This window comes from Podarcis tiliguerta, assembly GCF_965153285.1.
Source record: "Podarcis tiliguerta genome assembly, chromosome: 3".
Taxonomy (NCBI): domain Eukaryota; kingdom Metazoa; phylum Chordata; class Lepidosauria; order Squamata; family Lacertidae; genus Podarcis; species Podarcis tiliguerta.
This window is the reverse complement of record NC_139536.1, coordinates 98,298,158-98,316,836: the sequence shown is the minus strand read 5'-3', so window position 1 is coordinate 98,316,836 and position 18,679 is coordinate 98,298,158. Positions and strand designations below refer to the sequence as shown.

Genomic DNA, 18,679 nt, shown 5'->3' with positions numbered 1-18,679 from the left:
CTGCAGGATGGCACCGTCAGCTCGCGGTTGCCGGCTGCTGCTGCTGCTTGGCTGCTGCTGCCTGCGAGGAGGAGGAGGAGAAGCGCCAAGAACAGCGCCGGCTGCTTGGAGAGAGGGAAGGAGAAGCGGCGGCGAATGAAATAAATAAAAGGGCGACCCGGGCAGAGGCAGCCGCGGCGGCGGTGCTCGCTCTTGTGTGCAAATTGCCCGCTCCGAACCCCTCCCCGTGGGGGAGGCTTTGGCTGGGTTGACACACGGGAGGAGCAGAGGGGGGGGGGGGAGAGAAAGAGAGAGAGAGGGAAAGGAGGAGGGAGGCAAAAGAGCCAGAAAAGGGAGCCCGTCCCCGCCCTCGTCCCTCCCCCCCGCGGCCGCGATTGGCTCCTTCCGCCCCTCGCCCGGGCTGCGAGGCCGCCTCCCTCTCCAGCTAAAGCGGCCAGTGTGCGAGCAGGAGCGAGCCAGAAGGGAGCATGGTCTCGACGCCGCAACCAGCTGCCTCCGTCTGCCCGAATCGCGCCCGCTCCGCCAGCCTCTCGCGCGCTCCCTCCCCGCGCCGCCTCGCGCCTGCCCTCCGGAGGGGCTGAGGGGGCAGCCCCGGAGGCGGCGGCGGCAGCAGCGGCGGCGGTGCGGGGCTTTGCGGTAGGGGGGGAGGGCGGAGAGGCTGCGATGCCGAAGCCGCCTCCCCCTCCTCCTCCTTCTCCCCCTCCTCCTCCTCCTCCCGCTGTTTCTGTGCATCCTCCTTCTCCGCCTGCCTGAAGAAGGTGGGGGGGAGGACGAAGAAGAAGAAGAAGAAGAAGAGCAAGAACAAGAAGAACCCAGAAGAAGCAGCAGCCGCTTTCGCGCGCCAAGGACGCGCGTAATTACGCGCCGGCTCCGGGGCCCCCTCGCCTCTCCCGCGCGCGCACCGCCCAGAGGGGAAAGGTAAGAGCCAATGTGGGGCGGCGGGGGGGAGGGAGGGGGAGCTCGCGACGCAAGGTAGAGGGAGGACCGCGGAGCGAGGCTCCTAGGTGGCGTCTGGTGGCCCCCGCCGCTGTTGGTGGTGGTGGCACCGCCTGGAGTAAGTCGCCTCGGGTGGGTTGAGCGGCGGGCGAAGGCGAATCCCCCCTCGCGCCTGCGCTCGCCGCCTGCCTGGGAAAACTTCCTGCTTGGGTGTTTTGTGTGTGTGTGTGTGAGGTGCAAGACTCGCCTCGGTAGCGCGGGGGTGCTCTGAGGTAACCGGAGGGGGTGAGGTGCGGGTCTGAGAGGCAGCCACCCACCCTGCTTCCTCCGCCCGCGTCGGTCACTCTTTCTCTCCCAGCACCACAACCACCTTTCTCTCTTCGCCATCTCTTCAACTTCCCTCTCGGTGTGGGTTAAAAGGCACCTTTCCCCACCCCACAGAGCATGAGTGCCAAAGGTGGTTGACTTCTCTCTCTCTCCTGAATGGGGGGCGAGAAACCACGCAGTGTGCCATTTATTTATTTTTCATTCTCTGGCACTGCGTGTGTATTTATTTTTTTAATTTGGTAAATAATAAAACAAGGCTCTGTTTCGTGGATGGCTTTCCCCGTTTAAAAGCACACACCACTGCAAAATCATCCATCATCACCAGAAGGCAGAGGCTATCTTTAATTAAAACTGTCCGGAAAGGAATAAAAAATGACAGTCGCCTACCTCGGAATGAAATCTGCAGGGATCTTGGTGCAGGTCTGGCATCCCTGGCTGACTTTTCTTAGTTTGTTTCAAAATGCGTTGACCCTCACGGAGAAACACAGCTTGAATAGATTGGGTAACTTCTAGGTGTGTTAGTCTCTGCTGCTGCATCCCCTTAACCAGTCTCTGCTACTCATTGTCAAACCTCCAGCCACAACCCCCCCCCATCCGCTACCCCCCAAATATATCCTGTCTGCCTAATGTAGGTTGTCAGGTTTCTGGGCAGCAGCTGAATTGTAGAGTGCCTTGTAGCCTTTTGGCAGAATATAAATAGTTCTATACTGAAGGTGTGTCCAGGAACCATTTATAGTGTACAGTCCTAGGCATGGCTTTCAGGAAGTTCTATTGAACAGGATGAGACTTACCTAAGCCTGTGCATGTTTACATTCAAATAACACATCTCTGTTGACTGGAAGACTGGAAGTTCTGTTGTATCGGCTGTGGTTTTCATGAGCTATAGTTTCTCTTCTTCCTTCTTTCCATCGCCCTGTTCCACATTAGATTCTCGTGCCTTGTTTTTATGATGGGTGAAGGATTTGGTGTTTGTGTAATAGTGCAAACAGTTACATTTTGGGATGATGATTGATTGCATACATTTTGAAGATTTGCTCCATGTGCATTTTGAAAAGTGTGACTGACCTCTAAAATCTACTGTTGTGATCAAGGCTGCTGTTATGTCCACATTTACCTGGGACCAAGTCCCATTGAATTCAAGACCTGCTATAGGATTGTGCTGTTAAAAGGTTAATAAAGCCTAAGTGAATATAGATATTTATTGAAGCCCTTAAGTTATAGACAAATTGATATAAAGTTTAAAAGTTTGGTGGGGGGGGGGAGAGAAAAAAAAATTGTTATTGAGAAATTCTGTTAATATTGTTAGTGTACATTTCACCAGAAATAATTTTGGGTGTCTCCTCCGCCAAATCAATCAGATTGCCGATAGCAGCACTACACTACAATCTTTTAAATTTCAACAAATTGTTAAATTATGCCCCCCCTTCATATATATGATTGTATGAGAGAAGCATTACTATGTTCCTCCTATTCCTTTTTAAAAAGGCATCTGTGGCACTCTGTTACAACTGGATTAAGCTGGTAATGGCATTTACTTGACAAAGTGAAGTACAACCATGTTTTAGCCTTATTCAACAGTTTGAAACTTTAGTTATTCACAGTGGGTTACCTACTCTTATATGAATGAGTAACGAGGTTTTATTCTTCTCTGTATAACCTGCCCCTCACTGTGGCTGTCTGCGGAAGGGTTTTTCCCAGCTTGCAATGAAGCATGGCTTATATAAGTGAAATAACTATCAATGCATGTAGTTACAACCATGTTTCATGGGATTAATATTATTTCAATGTAAACTTGGTGCTTTGGACTGCACCTTCAGAGGATGTGGAGTTAGGTTATTGCAGTCAACATAATGAATCTGGACAAATGGTTCTTTTCTACAACTTTTATCTAAGCTATTAGATTCATAGTCGTGTTTGATCCTTATTTGAAGAGGATTAAGTTAAAATGAGCACTTTGTATAGACAGCTTCATGGAGAACTCAGATCTCTTCTATGTAGATTTGAGTGAACTGATGTGGCTTGAAAGTTTCTTATGCTCCCAAGTTTTCAGTGTTAACTGGTCTTGTGAAGCGTAAGAAGTATGTTCACAGTGCTTGGAGCAACAGAACCCAAGAACAAACGTTCAGTGTGAATTATTGCTGGAATAGAATATTTTATGGTTGTCATGGCTACAAATAGAGCAATGGTTGCTGGTTTTCACCTAAATGCAGTAGTAGAAAAGGGGTAGAATTCAAGTTCTTTTGTTACTTTTAATTATATCTTTGATGAATGATAGTCAAACTTCAGGTGTCCAATAAATACAAAACATTGAATTTGGTTTCAAGTTTTTTTTTTTCCTTTTTCAAACCCTTAACGTACCAAAACTGCAGAAGGTAAAGCATTCTTTTTGTTGGCTAGATTCATCCCGCAAATCCTACAGTAATGGGACTTGAGGGAAACAGAAGAGCATCCAGCCCAGCCCTCCGTACACAGTAGCCAACATAAACTGGATCACTCTCTGCTACAGGTGGTTAAGAAGGGAGAAATCACACACAGCATGCTAAGATTGCATCCTTTGATGAGAATGTTGGGTGAGCGATGGATGTCTACAACAGTGTGACTGATGTGGGGGGATTTGTTTTGATTCTTAATATGTTTCATTTGCTGAGTGGCTTCATGGTGCCCTGATGTACATGTGCAGTACATTTTTAGTGTGTGGATGGAGTGGTTGGGGAAAGTCGCTTGTTCAAGAGGGAGATGTTGGACCGATTGGGTGGATGGTGCATTTGTGTGCGTTGGTGGATGTGCTTGAGGTATGGGGAATAGAGTGGGATGACTTAAATTGGACGAATAGTGGGTACCACACGCTTTAGGTTCATGTTTTAGGGAAATTGGTTGGGTGTAGATGGAAGAGAAAATCTAGATGTGTTGTGGATTTCTTCCTGAGGCAAGTGCTTTGTATTGTGGGCTAGGTTGTGCCTTGGCAAGAGGGGGGAAATCCCTGACTCTGAAGATGTTTTCAACTGCTGTGTTTTACTTTTGGGGGGACTTTGCTTTTTAGTCTGCTCTGTGGTTTTTCAGTTGTATTGATTGTTCTCACTCCATGTATTGTGGCTGTTATTTTTTTTATAAATGACTTAGAGGCTGTTGTAGTAGTAAGAAGTAAGTTTAATACATTAAATACGGTAGGGTGAAAAGCTGCAACTGACCTTAGCAGCAAGCAGCTGAAAACGTGTGTGGAACCATGTATTACACTGTTAAGGGCAGTTTTGTTGCTCTGGAAATATGTGGACATACTGATGGTGGTGGTTTCCTCCCCTTTCTTTCAGCATTTAGCATGTGTTGAAGAACAGCACACCCAAGCAGTGTCTTTATTGCCTACAGTTTAGTAGCACTGCTGCCATCTGTTCTTGGACATCTGCTTGCACTGAAAAACTTGCCTAATTCTAGATTGTGTTTCTTGACCGTAGTTGCTCTCTAGGATGCTGATTCTCTTGGGTCCATGGCACCAGCTCAAGGCATGTGTTTGGTCACTTGTGGTTCAGCCTTGCGTGCTCTGGTCCATGGGGTCACGGAGAGTCGGACACGACTAAACGACTAAACAACAACAAACGGTTCAGCCTTGTCCTATTATTGCTTCCCTCCCTTCCTTTTAATGCCTTTATTCTTAATATCTAGAATTTAAGGAGACGGTTCTTTCTAATCAAAGTAGCCAGGTTCACATGTCCAGCAGAGTGCTGGTTCCGAATGCTCAAAACTTCCATATCAATCCTTCCTGAACTGAATCCTGTGAATTGAAATAAAGTTGTTGGGCTTTTTTAATTTTTAATTTTACTATTAAGTCTGCTACTTTATTTTACTTTCCATGCACAATATTTCATTAAATCAATTGTCTTAAGAGCAGGATGTCGAAAAACAGAAGACTTGATAAAGTTGAGAATCTGAACTCCTCAGAATGAGGAGGCAAGTCAGCAAATCTTATTCTTCTGTCTCCCACTCTTTCTATTTAGGCACTTATTTGCATATATTGCAAAGGCTATGGAATACATTAAGAAAAGATGTTCTGAATCCCATTAAAATGTTAAGGCTGTAAGGTGTAAAATGATAATATAAATGTGCCTGGTGCTAGTCCAAAGAGAAAGATCCGAAAGTTGCTTGCAATTTTTGGGTAGCCACTGAAAGAACTCCTCAGTAACGCTGCCCTTCTGGTCAGAATATGGAACTTGCGTGCTAATGTCAGGAAGGTGTGTTTTTGTTGTAGTGGGCATGGGAAATGAAGCAGTATCTTAGAATCATTAGGAGAGGCCAGCCCATTTGGGTCTCAAAACAGTGAATTGTGCAGTTAAAGAAATGAGTGTGGAATTGTGTCTGAATGTCCACGGTTGGCCACTATTTCCTATGCTTCCCGAAGGCATCAGCAAGGATGCCTCTGGGAAAAGTTTAGTTCAGTACAGCAGAAACCACTCTGAGGTTCAAACTAGGGATGACCTGCATATGGCTTTTGCTCTTTAGTGCTTTTTCTAGTTAATAATTTTTGGGGGTTTGCATTTTTCTTGAGCTGCTCTAAATTTTTATTGATTGGAGTTACAACCTTGCATTGTTTTATTGTGTGCTTGTAGTGTTTTTGAGGGGTTTTTTTTTTGTTTTTTGTTTGCTTTCTTGTAAACTTCCCTGGGATTATCAGTTGTATATTGAAGGGTGGGAATACAAGCTTTATTTTTTATTTTAAAAAATCAAGAAACAAATTTCCCAAGTTGTTTGATACAGAAAAGTTGTGTGTTGCCTGCTTTTTACATCTGTTTACCTCTAGCTTCTAAACACTAAGATCAAGTTACCAGGACTTGTTTTCGTTGGCCTTTGTTTATAAAACAAAAGGCAAAGCATAAGGAGGCCTACAGGCTACAGATGACAACATACTGTTTGGATGAAGCAAATCCAGATAAGAGAAACTTAAATGCCTTTTGCCATAGTTAGGATGGCCTGAAATGGCTGGTAGTGGAGAGTCATTAATGTTGCATGATTGGAAAACAGTAACTTGTGATGAGGAAAGAAATTGCCAGTGTGTGTCTTAGCTCTCTTTGTATACTAGAAGGCACTTGATCTCTCCGCAAGCACAGTCTGAATAAAAAGAACGACTAGCAAACTTGGGTACACTATTCCCCGACAAATCACCTCCCTTCTGCGGTGCCGACCCTCCCTTCTGGAAATAATTCAGACTTGTTCGCACTGAGTAATAATAAATATATCAAGCTAACTTCCAGTGAAATGTAGGCGGTTTTGCTGTTGGAAATATTTACTTCAAGTCAGGAAAACATCTGAAGTATTACATTAAGAGCTGTCAGGTAATTGGACACCCCTTAGGCTACATTGGCAGAAATCTCACTAGTAGTGACTCACTCTGTTGGTGATGCAAGAAGAAGGAAGGTACACCTGGTACATATAATATGTGGCTTCCTTTGTATTGTTTTAGTCTATGTTTTTTGTTTGCCTTAATCTTGGTTTCTGAAACATTTCCTTAGTCTTAAACACGTACATATGGTGTTGAACTATATTCCCATATTGTGTGGTTTGTCAGAGTGACCAGAAGTCACTCCTTTTGGTGGTGAAAATACCTGTTTTACAGGATTGGAAAGACCACCCCCTCTGTATCAATGTACAGAATATATGGATGCACTTTTTGGTTCGTGAGTGTGCCTCTTATTGCCTGCTTCATCCTATTTCATCTATTCAGCATGCATTGCCAATATAGGGACACAATTCTGAATATTTGGTCACAGTATACTACCGAAGAATCAGCAGTTTAAATATAGGCTCTGCTGTATGTGTGCTTCACCAAATGTTGTGATGGCCTCTTAATATGTGATAAGCTTGTTTATTTTTATTTTTAACAATAACCCTGACCAACACCCTTTCCCCTTCCCTTTTAATTTGATTATATGTGTCTTTGTTAGTATAATGAAAGCTGTTGTAAAAGTTAAATTATTCAATACAAAAGTATACATTTTTAATAATTGTCAAGCACAGACAAACATACGGCTTCAAGAGTGCAGACACTGCAGATTTCAAGAGATGTACCTAATCTTGTTGAGTTGGGCTTCAATCATATCTCTATTGATATTTTTGAATCCTACAAGAGACTCATTATCAGTGTTCACTCTAACAAACATGATTAGCATCGCAATGCAGCCTGTAAAAACCACCCTTGACTTAGGTAATTTAAGAGCTTGGCTCTCAGGGTCTTTAGTGACGAGTAATTAACAGAGGAGCATGGTCTGATTTTCAAGGAGATATGCCTTTTCACACCTTGCTACAAGATTTTGTGATGGTTTTTTTTTTTGGGGGGGGGGGACGGACAGACGGACAGGCTGATGTTCTATACTGGTGGATTTGAAAATAGCAGTATGCCATAAACTGAAATAAAAGCTTCCTTTCACTCCAGTATTTCATCTTGCTGGCTCCTTAATGACAGCATTGAATGCATAAAACTCAAATGTCATCATACTGTATCTTAGCAGGCGTAACTATATGGCACATCCAAAAGAAATAAATTCTACAAAAGAGTAATGAACGTTTTTTTAAAGCTATGTTATGCTAACTTGCTGAAATGCTAAAATGAACACAGCTGTTCTGATTCACTGAACATGCATGTTTAATGACTGGTATGTTAAAAAAAAATGCAGCAAAATCTTTACAATTCATTTCTGCGAGTACTTCTGTCTCTCTTGATTGAATAATTCATGTCAAATTAAGATATTTCAGAATCACCTGGTTGTTGTTTTTTTTTGGGGGGGGGTGTAATCTGAACACCAAGTACATTGCATTACTTTAAAAAAGTATTGGAAGCAGAGCATACCTTCTTCATGCCTCTGAGATACCAGTAGAAATACAAGCATCCAGAATAATAAATGAATGTAAGGGCTATTCTTGTTTCTCTCCTTCCACATACTCTGGCCATTTCTAGGAACTAAATCTGCCTTAAACTTGTTGTTTCCCCATAATTTGAAAGGCATGTGCATCTGCACAAGAGAGCTTGCTCTATAGGACAATATTGTTAATTTTTAAAAAAAAAAAAATCCTTTCTGAAATATGTCTAGGATGTGCTGCAGCCTTGTCACCGAAGTTGCCACTTAGCCACTTGGATTTCAAGCTCTGTGCGTGTATACGCAGAAGTAAATCCAATTATGTTCAGTAGTGTGTACTCCCAGGTAAGATAACCCTTGTGGTCCTTTCCAACTCTACGATTCTATAATTTTTGTTTCATTTGTGAACATTTATGTTCAACCAGATCGCAATAATTTGTTGTTAAGGATAGTTTTTATTCTGTGTCTGCTAGAGAAGCCTCATGCCTTTTCATTTTGTTTTAATGTATTTTAAATACTGCATGACTGTTTTTTGTTTTGCGTTTGTAAGCCATCTAAATTTATTGATGGGTGGTCATAGACATCTTCATAAATAATTTTGCATAGAAGGACTGGAAGCTGCAGACTTTGTATTCCTGTTTGATAAAGGAAGGGGAGAGTTGGTCTTGGATTCCTAAGTTTACACAATACCATTGCAAGTATCATAGGCTATCAAGCTCAGTAATCTATCTCTATTTGACAGTCGTATATATTTGGCTGCTATATAACTCAAGATTGATAAATAATGTTCAGCTTAAAGGAAGATAGGAGATTAATTTAGATAAGTTCTAAGGTCTGACACATTGGGTGGCTTACCCTAATAAGAACTGCACTGTTGTACCCACCTCCATGTAGAAACAGACATACCACCTTAACAGAGCAAGCCTACAGAACATTGAAGTAAGTAATGTATAAAAAGGTAAAGGTAAAGGACCTCTGACAGCTAAGTCCAGTTGCGAACGACTCTGGGGTTGCTGCGCTCATCTCGCTTTACTGGCCGAGGGAGCCAACGTTTGTCTGCACAGTGTTCCGGGTCATGTGGCCAGCATAACTAAGCTGTTTCTGGTGAAACCAGAGCAGCACACAGAAACACCGTTTACCTTCCCGCCGGAGTGGTACCTATTTATCTACTTGCACTTTGATGTGCTTTTGAACTGCTAGGTTGGCAGGAGCAGGGACCGAGCAACGGGAGCTCACCCCGTTGCAGGTATTCAAACTGCTGACCTTCTGATTGGCAACCCCAAGGCTCAGTGGTTTAGACCACAGCGCTACCTGTGTCCCAGTAATGTATATACAACACAGCAAAAAGTTATTTTTGACTTGTCAACTTGTCAGCTCTCCCTGCTCCCCCATTATCTTGTTTAAGTCAGACACAGGTTGCTTGGCTTTTACAGATTGTAATACATTACAACAAAATTTATCTTGTGATGGAAGTTGGTGTAAGACTTGTTTTCTGATTTGTTTTCAGGGCGCTGAATAAGTATTCAAACTGATTCTACTTTATAAGTTGTCTGTCTTCACCAAGGGTCAGCAAACCTTTTCAACAGGGGACCGGTCCACTGTCCCTCAGGCCTTGTGGAGGGCCGGACTATATTTTGGGAAAAAAAAAAATGAACGAATTTCTGTGCCCCACAAATAACCCAGAGATGCATTTTAAATAAAAGCACACATTCTACAAAAACACACTGATTCCTGGGCTGTCCGCAGGCCAGATTTAGAAGGCGATTGGGCCGGATCTTGCCCCCGGGCCTTAGTTTGCCTACCCATGGTTTTCACCCTTAAGTGAATGTATAAGTTCCTCCTCAGAGAGAGAAGGCAGACACCACACATCACTAATTCAAAAGGCTAAATATTTACTTGCTGACTTCTAATACAGCTAGAACGGAATGCCAGAAGTCTTAAAACCCTGTTGCTGCAGCTGTACTTGAAGAAACTCAGCAGGCAATAAAATATGCAGGAAGGTATCATCTGTCAGACATTGCGTTAGTAGGTTAGGATTTGTGCTAAACCTGTTCCAGTCCCCAGACACTGACAACAGACAAAACTGCCTATGTGTGAAAACGTCCCTTTTGATAGTTTTTTTCTTTTCTCAACAGAAGTTTCAGCCTGGAGTTTCACTTGGTCTGAGCATGGTATTTGACATGTGGGCCCCGCAAATGTCCCTCGTATCTAACAGCCAGTGGTTGGGAGTAATGGGAGATGTAGTTCAGGAAACCTGGAAGGACACCCCCACCGCAAATTGTTTTGAAGGAGCTTTACAATGCCCCCAAAGGTTTAGCATCGTCTTTACAATGCTTCATGGCGATTTTGTGGTTGTTGTGGGGAAGAAAAACAGCCCCATGGGAATATGCTTGTGTGGTTTGCCCTACTAGTGAAGCCACTCAGGAATAATAACAATAACAATAATAATATTTAATAATAATAATAATAATAATAATAATAATAATAATAATAATTAATAATACCCTGCCCATCTGGCTGGGTTTCCCCAGCCACTCTGGGCGGCTTCCAATAGAACATTAAAATACAATCACCTATTAAACATTAAAAGCTTCCCCTAAACAGGGCTGCCTTCAGATGTCTTCTGAAAGTCTGGTAGTTGTTGTTCTCTTTGACATCTGGTGGGAGGGCGTTCCATAGGGCAGGTGCCACTACCGAGAAGGCCCTCTGCCTGGTTCCCTGTAACTTGGCTTCTCGTAGCGAGGGAACAGCCAGAAGGCCCTCAGTGCTGGACCTCAGTGTCCGGGCTGAATGATGGGGGTGGATACTCTCCTTCAGGTATACTGGGCCGAGGCCGTTTAGGGCTTTAAAGGTCAGCACCAACACTTTGAATTGTGCTCGGAAACCTACTGGGAGCCAGTGTCAGTCTTTCAAGACCGGTGTTATGTGGTCTCGGCGGCCGCTCCCAGTCACCAGTCTAGCTGCCGCATTCTGGATTAGTTGTAGTTTCCAGGTCACCTTCAAAGGCAGCTCCAACAGTTCTTGGAGCTCCCAGTGCTATTCATAAAAGGACAGGATGGTTGCAATTTTGTTGCTACCTCACCAACCTCCCAGTACAATATTCAAGGTTCCTAAAATATGTGAGAATGATTAAAAATACTTATGCATCTTTGCCTTTCAATAATGGCGCAGAACTTTGTGTAAAGGCTGTCATTGTAATTACTGGCCTTGAAATAGATTTTTTTAAAGAAAAATGTTCCAGTACACATGAGTCTCACATACACATTGCCCAAACACATGTAGTTTAAATCTGTTGAAATAAATAGATCCATATCCAACTCTGTCAAGTGTCCAGATAATCTCAGGAAGCAACCATTAGTATTTTTAAAAGTTAAATAGTTTTGTCTATTTCCTTAACTTTTAAAATGCAGTTTTTAGGATTATGTGGACAAATCAGATCTTTGTCCACATAATCATAAATCACAAAACAAGTTTTCACCTGAAGAATGCGCAAGTCATTATTTTGCAGAGGCAAACTGATGGTATGTGGTGCAGAGAAATAGAAGTGGTTCTCCTCAAATGTGTAAAATGAAGGACTGCATTTTGGAGCTGTAGAAGCTTCTGGAGAAGGATTAAAGCTCAATTGTAGAACATCTCATTTGCATGCAGATTCAACCCTCAGCATTCTACAGGTAGGGCTAGGAAAGGTTCTCTTCCTGAAACCCTCAAAAGCCACTGTCAGTCAGTGGTAAATAATTCTGAGCTTGATGGACGAATGGGCTTATTCAGTATAATATCACTTCCTGTTTAATCTCTGTATGTCCAAATATTAGCTGTAGAAGGAGGCAGAGCCCACTTTCCAGTCTTCTGAGCTTACCTGAGATTCATATTTCCTAGATTAAAAAAGAAACGTTCTCTGATGTATCTATTTGTTTTATTTTTATTCTTTAAAAAGATACAACAGCAGCAAGCCAGTCTGAAAAATCACATTCAGTCTAATATTGAACTAGACACCCATAAACTGCAACAGATTAGTATCAGAAAATGTCAATGCTTGGGGTACAGTCAAAGTTTGGTAATTAGTAACTTACAGGAACGACAGTGTTGTTCCCTTTCTATTTGGAAGGGCATACAGTGAATTTGGAAGCAGAAATATTGATTCAAGTGAGTTCTACAGTATTCCCTATTGAACTCCTATGATTCAATTCCAAAGTTTAAAAATGATTTGTCATTAGCTTATATGGCCTAGGACCCTTGTACCTACAGGACTGCCTCTCCTGGTATGCCCCGCGGAGGACCTTAAGGTCCATAAATAACAACACTTTGGAGATCCCAAGCACCAGGGCCTTTTCAGCACTGGCCCTGATGTGGTTGAATACTCTATCACAAGAGACTAGGGCCCTGCAGGATTTGACATCTTTCTGCAGGGCCTGCAAGACAGAGCTGTTCCGCCTGGCCTTCGGCTTAGACTCACTCTGCTTCCTTATACAGTGGTACCTCGCAAGACGAATGCCTCGCAAGACGAAAGAGTTTTTTGTTTTTTGAGTTGCTTCGCAAGACGAATTTCCCTATGGGCTTGCTTTGCAAGACGAAAACGTATTGCGCCTTTTTCTTAAAACCGTCAATGCATTCCTATGGGAAACCGTCAATGCATTTCCTATGGGAAACCGTGCTTCGCAAGACGAAAAATTCACAAGACGAAAAAACTCGCAGAACGAATTAATTTCGTCTTGCGAGGCACCACTGTATGGGATTTGTTATATAAATTTTCTCTTGGCCTTTTAGCTGACCCATGAAGGACCAGCATGGATAGCTGACTTGGGCGAATATCTGATGTTTCCTCCCTTTATGGTCTTGATTTATGGGCTACTACTAAAATGAGGCTGCATTTTAAGCCATATTTTAAGCCGTGTTTTAATTAACTGTTTGTTTTTGTTGTTGTTTTTCTATTATATTTTATTGTAATTCATATTTGGTGTTAGCCGCCCTGAGCCCAACCCAGCTTATTATTTATTATTTATTATATTTATTATTTATTATATTTATTATTTATTATTATTAAAACAACCACACCTAATTTCTGGAGGTAGGCTAATTAATGGTTATTAACCATGAAAAACAGCAAAGAGGAGGCAGTACCAAACAGAGCAAAGGCAAGAATTGACCCTCAAACAACCGCTGAGGAGTTATACTTCAAATTGCCAAGTCTGAATTTACAAGTGTCTTCATTAAGGATGACTGTAAACACCAGCAAACAAAACATGAATAAAATAAAGCCAGTATAAACAAGATAGGCATTATCCTAAAGCAGCCTTTCTCAACCTTGAATAACTTTATAATACAAAATACAAAACAAAACTATAATGCATTACACAACTGGTCTTAATGGTAACAAAGTCACGTGTAATTAAAACAATTATTAACATATGTTAATATGTTAACAACATATGTTTAACTGAATGATTATTGTTCTATACATAAATGTAAATGCTTAAAAATCTGGACAATGATCTTCAGGCATTTTTGAAATAACTACCCACTCTCAGATGAGCTAGAGCTTTTGTTATAAATTTCCACACATGTTTTAAAACCTTACTAAACCCATGAATGTTAATGAGAACGAGTTCTAGCGTTCAAAATGCAAAATTATGTTTGGGTATTTAAAATAGCTGTAAATTCTTCTATGTCACAAAGGTGCTTACCTGGTTTAGAACTGAACAACAACAAACATTTTCTTTTGTAGTCATGTTCTCTCCCCCAGCATAAAAGGGGAGGAAATTTAAAGCTTCTGTTCATGGCTTGTTCTAAGTTTTAGTTTCCAGTTTGTCCGAAGTCTGAAATTTTGGCTTGCATGTTACATCTGAATCAGGCAATGGTGTGCTTACTTGCATATTCCTCAGTCCTATTTAATCTACTACTGCCAATTTCTTGATGGACAAGAAAAACACTGGGTTGCTTAGAGTTGAGTCCAATTTAAACCTTTTCGATACTTGTTAGTATTAAGGGACCCGACTATCTGAAACACAGAAATGAAATGTAGGCAAAAGGGTAAGCATATAAAAAGAGTAAATCCATAATCTTTGTCATATTCAGTAATCATAAATGGAATCCTGTTGTGTTTAACCAAAATACACAAATTGCTAGATAGGATCCGTTTACAGCCTGTATAATACTCCTGAATGGAAACAGGCCCACAACCACCCACATCATAGCAATTTTGTGAAATAGAATATATGAATGATTAATCAGTCCCTTCGTGTGAACCTTTAGGGAGCAAACTGGTTGACCCGGGACTATACTGTTTCTGCTTCTTGAGCAGCAACGTGTTACTGGATTAACTTTTTTCTGCTGCACAAAAGTTGGGTATATTCATAACAGCAGTTATGTTCTGCAAAGTTGCCCTGCCAAAGAAGCTTCTATCACTGTTCTGTATAGTGCATCTTTCTTCACAGTGCATCAAGGATCCACTTGTGTTGCCCTCCTGTAGAATTGGACGTTGTGGAATCCTTAATTGCAAATTTCATACGGTCCAATGGATGGATAATGCAATTTAATATACACATAATAATGTAATATACACATTTATCAATATGAACAATTGTCATGTGGACTGATTTCTAAGAATGATCATTATGTTAGGCATAAGTGAAGTGTGTGCACTGTACAATTCATAATGATGGATTCTTCTGGTCATCTTCAGTGCAGTCTTAGTTTTACCCTAGCAGGGAGGAACCTCATTAGCAAAGATAGCAGGCTGCAGAAGTGGTATACCTTTGAGGACCAGATGCTGAGGACAAACGGAGATAGCCATCAAATGCTTTCATTGGGTCTGTGATTTGGGCTTGTTCAGCACAGAGTGTTGTAAGCCTATGGGATGCTCACCAGACATCTGTTGGCGATGTGGTTGTCCCACCATCTCTGGTTTCGTGTGGTGGTGCCTCGCTTCCAGAAGGAAATTATCAGACTGATGTGATCTTATACACTTCCCATCACATCAGTAGCGTCAGCTCTATGTAGCTGGAACATGTCAAAGGCAGGATGAAGATTGAATACAAGCCAATCAAAAAAAAGTTGCTTTGATTGGGTTGTATTCAATGTAGTGCTAAGGTTCCTTCAGCACCCCTGTGGGCCCTCTAACTCTGTTCTGGGTTTCCTCTTGACCCTCCAGAGCAGATGTGGAGGTGACACAGGATGTTGCGTGGTGGGGAAGAGGAGAGAATTCCTGTTGTGCAAGTGTGAGTCTGTGGCTTCCATCCACTAGTACAATGATTTAGTTGATTATGGTTCATTATTATTTGTTTGTTTGTCTGTCTGTCTGTTTCCCCTCTCCTTCCTCCCACAGGAGCTCAGGGCAGCAAACATCAAAGTGCTAAGACAGCACACCCATATATTTTTTTAAAGAAAACAAATTAAGCAAAATCTTGTTGCTGGTTCTGCCCCTGTTTGTTGGAAAAGTCCTCTCCTAGTGGAGACAAGTGTCTAAGGACACCCTGCTCTCTACTCCTAAGCTCCCACAAATCCTCAATGAAATATTGATTCCATAAAATAATTGGAGTTTCCAGTGAGCCATGATGAGCTATCCTATGGCGGAAGCATTTGTTTTTCCAGTCCTCAACTTTGACTAAAGACTATTGGCTGGTTAGGAGCAGTGCAGTGCCATCAGATCACAGAAAGTTACAGTAAAGAGTGGCAGGTAATTTTGGCCAAAATGGAAAAGGAGTCTCCTGAATTTGGAGGGAGACTTTGTGGAATTACTAGAACCATATATGGGTTCTTCTGAAATCAAACTGTGCCAGAATCCAAAGGGCTTTCTGCAGTATGAAGAACATCTTCTACACTCTGGCAGGGTAGGCCATTGTGGTTCAAATTTCTGCTAAATGTGGCGCAATTTATATCCAGTGATTTATTTTTTTTAAACGTACTTAAATCTTGCACTCCTGCTCTTAATGCTGGCATCCTATAAATGACAGGTTAGTTGAAGCTAATATAGCTCTTGCCGCAGTATTCTCCTGATCCTAAAATATAAAGGTGACTTAGCTGAAAAATGTTTGTGCTTCTTTTCTGGGGCAAAGCACTCTCCAAGGTAGCTATAAACAGATTTAAACAGTATAGAATAAAGATGTGTCAACAGCCCAATCACAAAATTAAAAGCAGCAGCTTAAAAGCTCAGCAGTATGTTTTAAAAGCTAACGGAGATGGGATTGTGTGTGTACAGTGGAAGAAGTGGAAGAGAGCATTATATGGGTCACCAGTGGAAATATCCTTTTTCTAGTGTCTACCAGTCTAGACCTGAACAGTGTACCTACAAGCTCTGAGGCTGATGTTGAGATGTAATGTCTTTTTAAACAATATTGTAATACTATTGGCCATAGTACCATTTTGTGTGTGTGTTGAGGGGAGATTTCCCCTTAAAAACTTTCAGTTTCCCTCCTCTACAAGGCTGTGATGAATCTTCTAGGCAGCTGATTACCTTGATGTCTTGCAGCTGTGAGTACTACAAACTAGTTTCTGTTACCGACAGTATTTCTTTTCTTATTGTGCTGTTATATTTCATTTAAAAGGTTTCTTTTTTTTTGAGGGATGGTCTTACCTACAAATATATTTTTCATAAACTCTTAAGGAACATGTGGAACTGAAAAGAGCAAACATATGTGATAGTGTCAAGTAACAGTGTCTAGCTTCCTAACCATTCTTATTGAATTTCTAGCACATTCTTTACATGCCTACTCAGAAATTAGTCTAAGTTCAATGAGAATTATTCCTGGGTAAGTGGGTATAGGCTTGAAAAACTTGATTTCCTCTCCCATATTGGTTGTGCTAAAGATCAGATTTCTCAAAAAAAAAATTCCCCTTGATTTACGCACTACTGGATGGCTGACGCTAAATGTGGAGAGTCGAAGCTTTATTCTTTTGCCTCTAAAATTGTGCAGCTGTATATGCTGGAGTTATTATTCTAGCGCATTAGAATATGCTATATGCTCCTCTTTAGCACTCTTGAGTAGAGGCACCAATTCAGGAATCTTGCTGTGTAGGAGACTGGAATTCGCAAATGAAAATTCACCCAACTAGGAAAGCCGCTGAATATCAAGTAAATACTCTGCAGTGAGGGGGGCATTGTATATAAAGAAACTTTTCTTTTTTTAACCCTTAAGACACACACACACACACACACACACACACACCACACGGGTATCTTCCTTATTTTATACCACTTGTTGGCTGGGATCCAAATAACTTGTTCTGCATGCCTAAGGAGGTGTCGGGCTCATGTTTCTGTTACTTGAACTCTTCTTCAAGAAACACATGGCCTTTTGCTTTTGGAACTGAGAGCACTTCTGAAAGCAAGTTGAGATAATTGCCTGGTGTGTCTGTCTCTCTCTGTGTGTATGCTCTATTCCGAGACTTCAAGGATGGGAGAAGTCAGATAATCCACTGTCTTTTGGCATTCCTAAAGTAGCTCTTCACATTCTGGCAGTGAAGTTCAATTTTCATAACACTATTATAGAAGGCATTTGTTCATTTTCTAGTATAGTGGTCAACAGCACAGTACCCATGTGTGCCTGTGTGTCTGCTGCAGTAAGTCCTATCTTACCTTGCAAAAGGTTTCTGTTAACATTCCTTCAAAAACACACAGTGGTCTTTCTGCTCAGTTTCTGCTTGGACTGGCTCTTCATCTCCTACAGTGAACGTGCTCCCTGAAAAATATCTTCTTTCGTTGTATGCCAGGACTGGACATCCAGTGTGTTTTCGTTCTGAACACAGAACAGGTGCGAACAGCTGCTCTCTGTGGGCAAACATGGCAGTGGCTGATTTAGATGCCCCCCCATTGATGGGTATGTTCCTGTATGATTTTGTGCCCATTTAGATGGGGGGGCGGGACGTGGGTGGCGCTGTGGGTAAAAGCCTCAGCGCCTAGGGCTTGCCGATCGAAAGGTCGGCGGTTCAAATCCCCACGACGGGGTGCGCTCCCGTTGCTCGGTCCCAGTGCCTGCCAACCTAGCAGTTCAAAAGCACCCTCGGGTGCAAGTAGATAAATAGGGACCGCTTACTAACGGGAAAGTAAACGGCGTTTCCGTGTGCGGCTCTGGCTCGCCAGAGCAGCGATGTCACGCTGACCACGTGACCCGGAAGTGTCTCCGGACAGTGCTGGCCCCCGGCCTCTTGAGTGAGATGGGCGCACAACCCTAGAGTCTGTCAAGACTGGCCCGTACGGGCAGGGGTACCTTTACCGTTACCTTTAGATGGGGGGGGGAGTGGGAACTGGGTATCCCTTGGTGTTTTTGTTGACTCTTTTCAGGTGGTAGTTATTTTATCATTATGTATATGTGTTTTGCAGGGACGCGGGTGGCGCTGTGGGTTAAACCACAGAGCCTAGGACTTGCCGATCAGAAGGGTTGGCAGTTTGAATCCCTGCGATGGGGTGAGCTCCCATTGCTCGGTCCCAGCTCCTGCCAACCTAGCAGTTAGAAAGCATGTCAAAAGTGCAAGTAGATAAATAGGTACCACTCCAGCGGGAAGGTAAACGGCGTTTCCATGTGCTGCTGTGGTTTGCCAGAAGCGGCTTAGTCATGCTGGCCACATGACCAAGAAGCTGTACG

General features: G+C 42.4%; 1 protein-coding gene across 2 annotated transcripts in view; it reads left to right on the top strand.

Annotated features, from left to right (window-relative positions):
• The first annotated feature begins 421 nt into the window (after nucleotides 1-421).
• The window catches only part of KLHL29 (kelch like family member 29), a 414,714-nt gene continuing 396,456 nt past the window's right edge, over nucleotides 422-18,679 (top strand). The window contains exon 1 of one of the 2 annotated variants that reach the window (XM_083431604.1): nucleotides 422-918. The gene's annotated coding sequence lies outside the window, so the exon portion shown is untranslated. Of the gene's footprint in view, nucleotides 919-1,205; nucleotides 1,684-18,679 lie in introns of those variants that run through there. The other variant, XM_083431605.1, reaches the window with a different exon arrangement.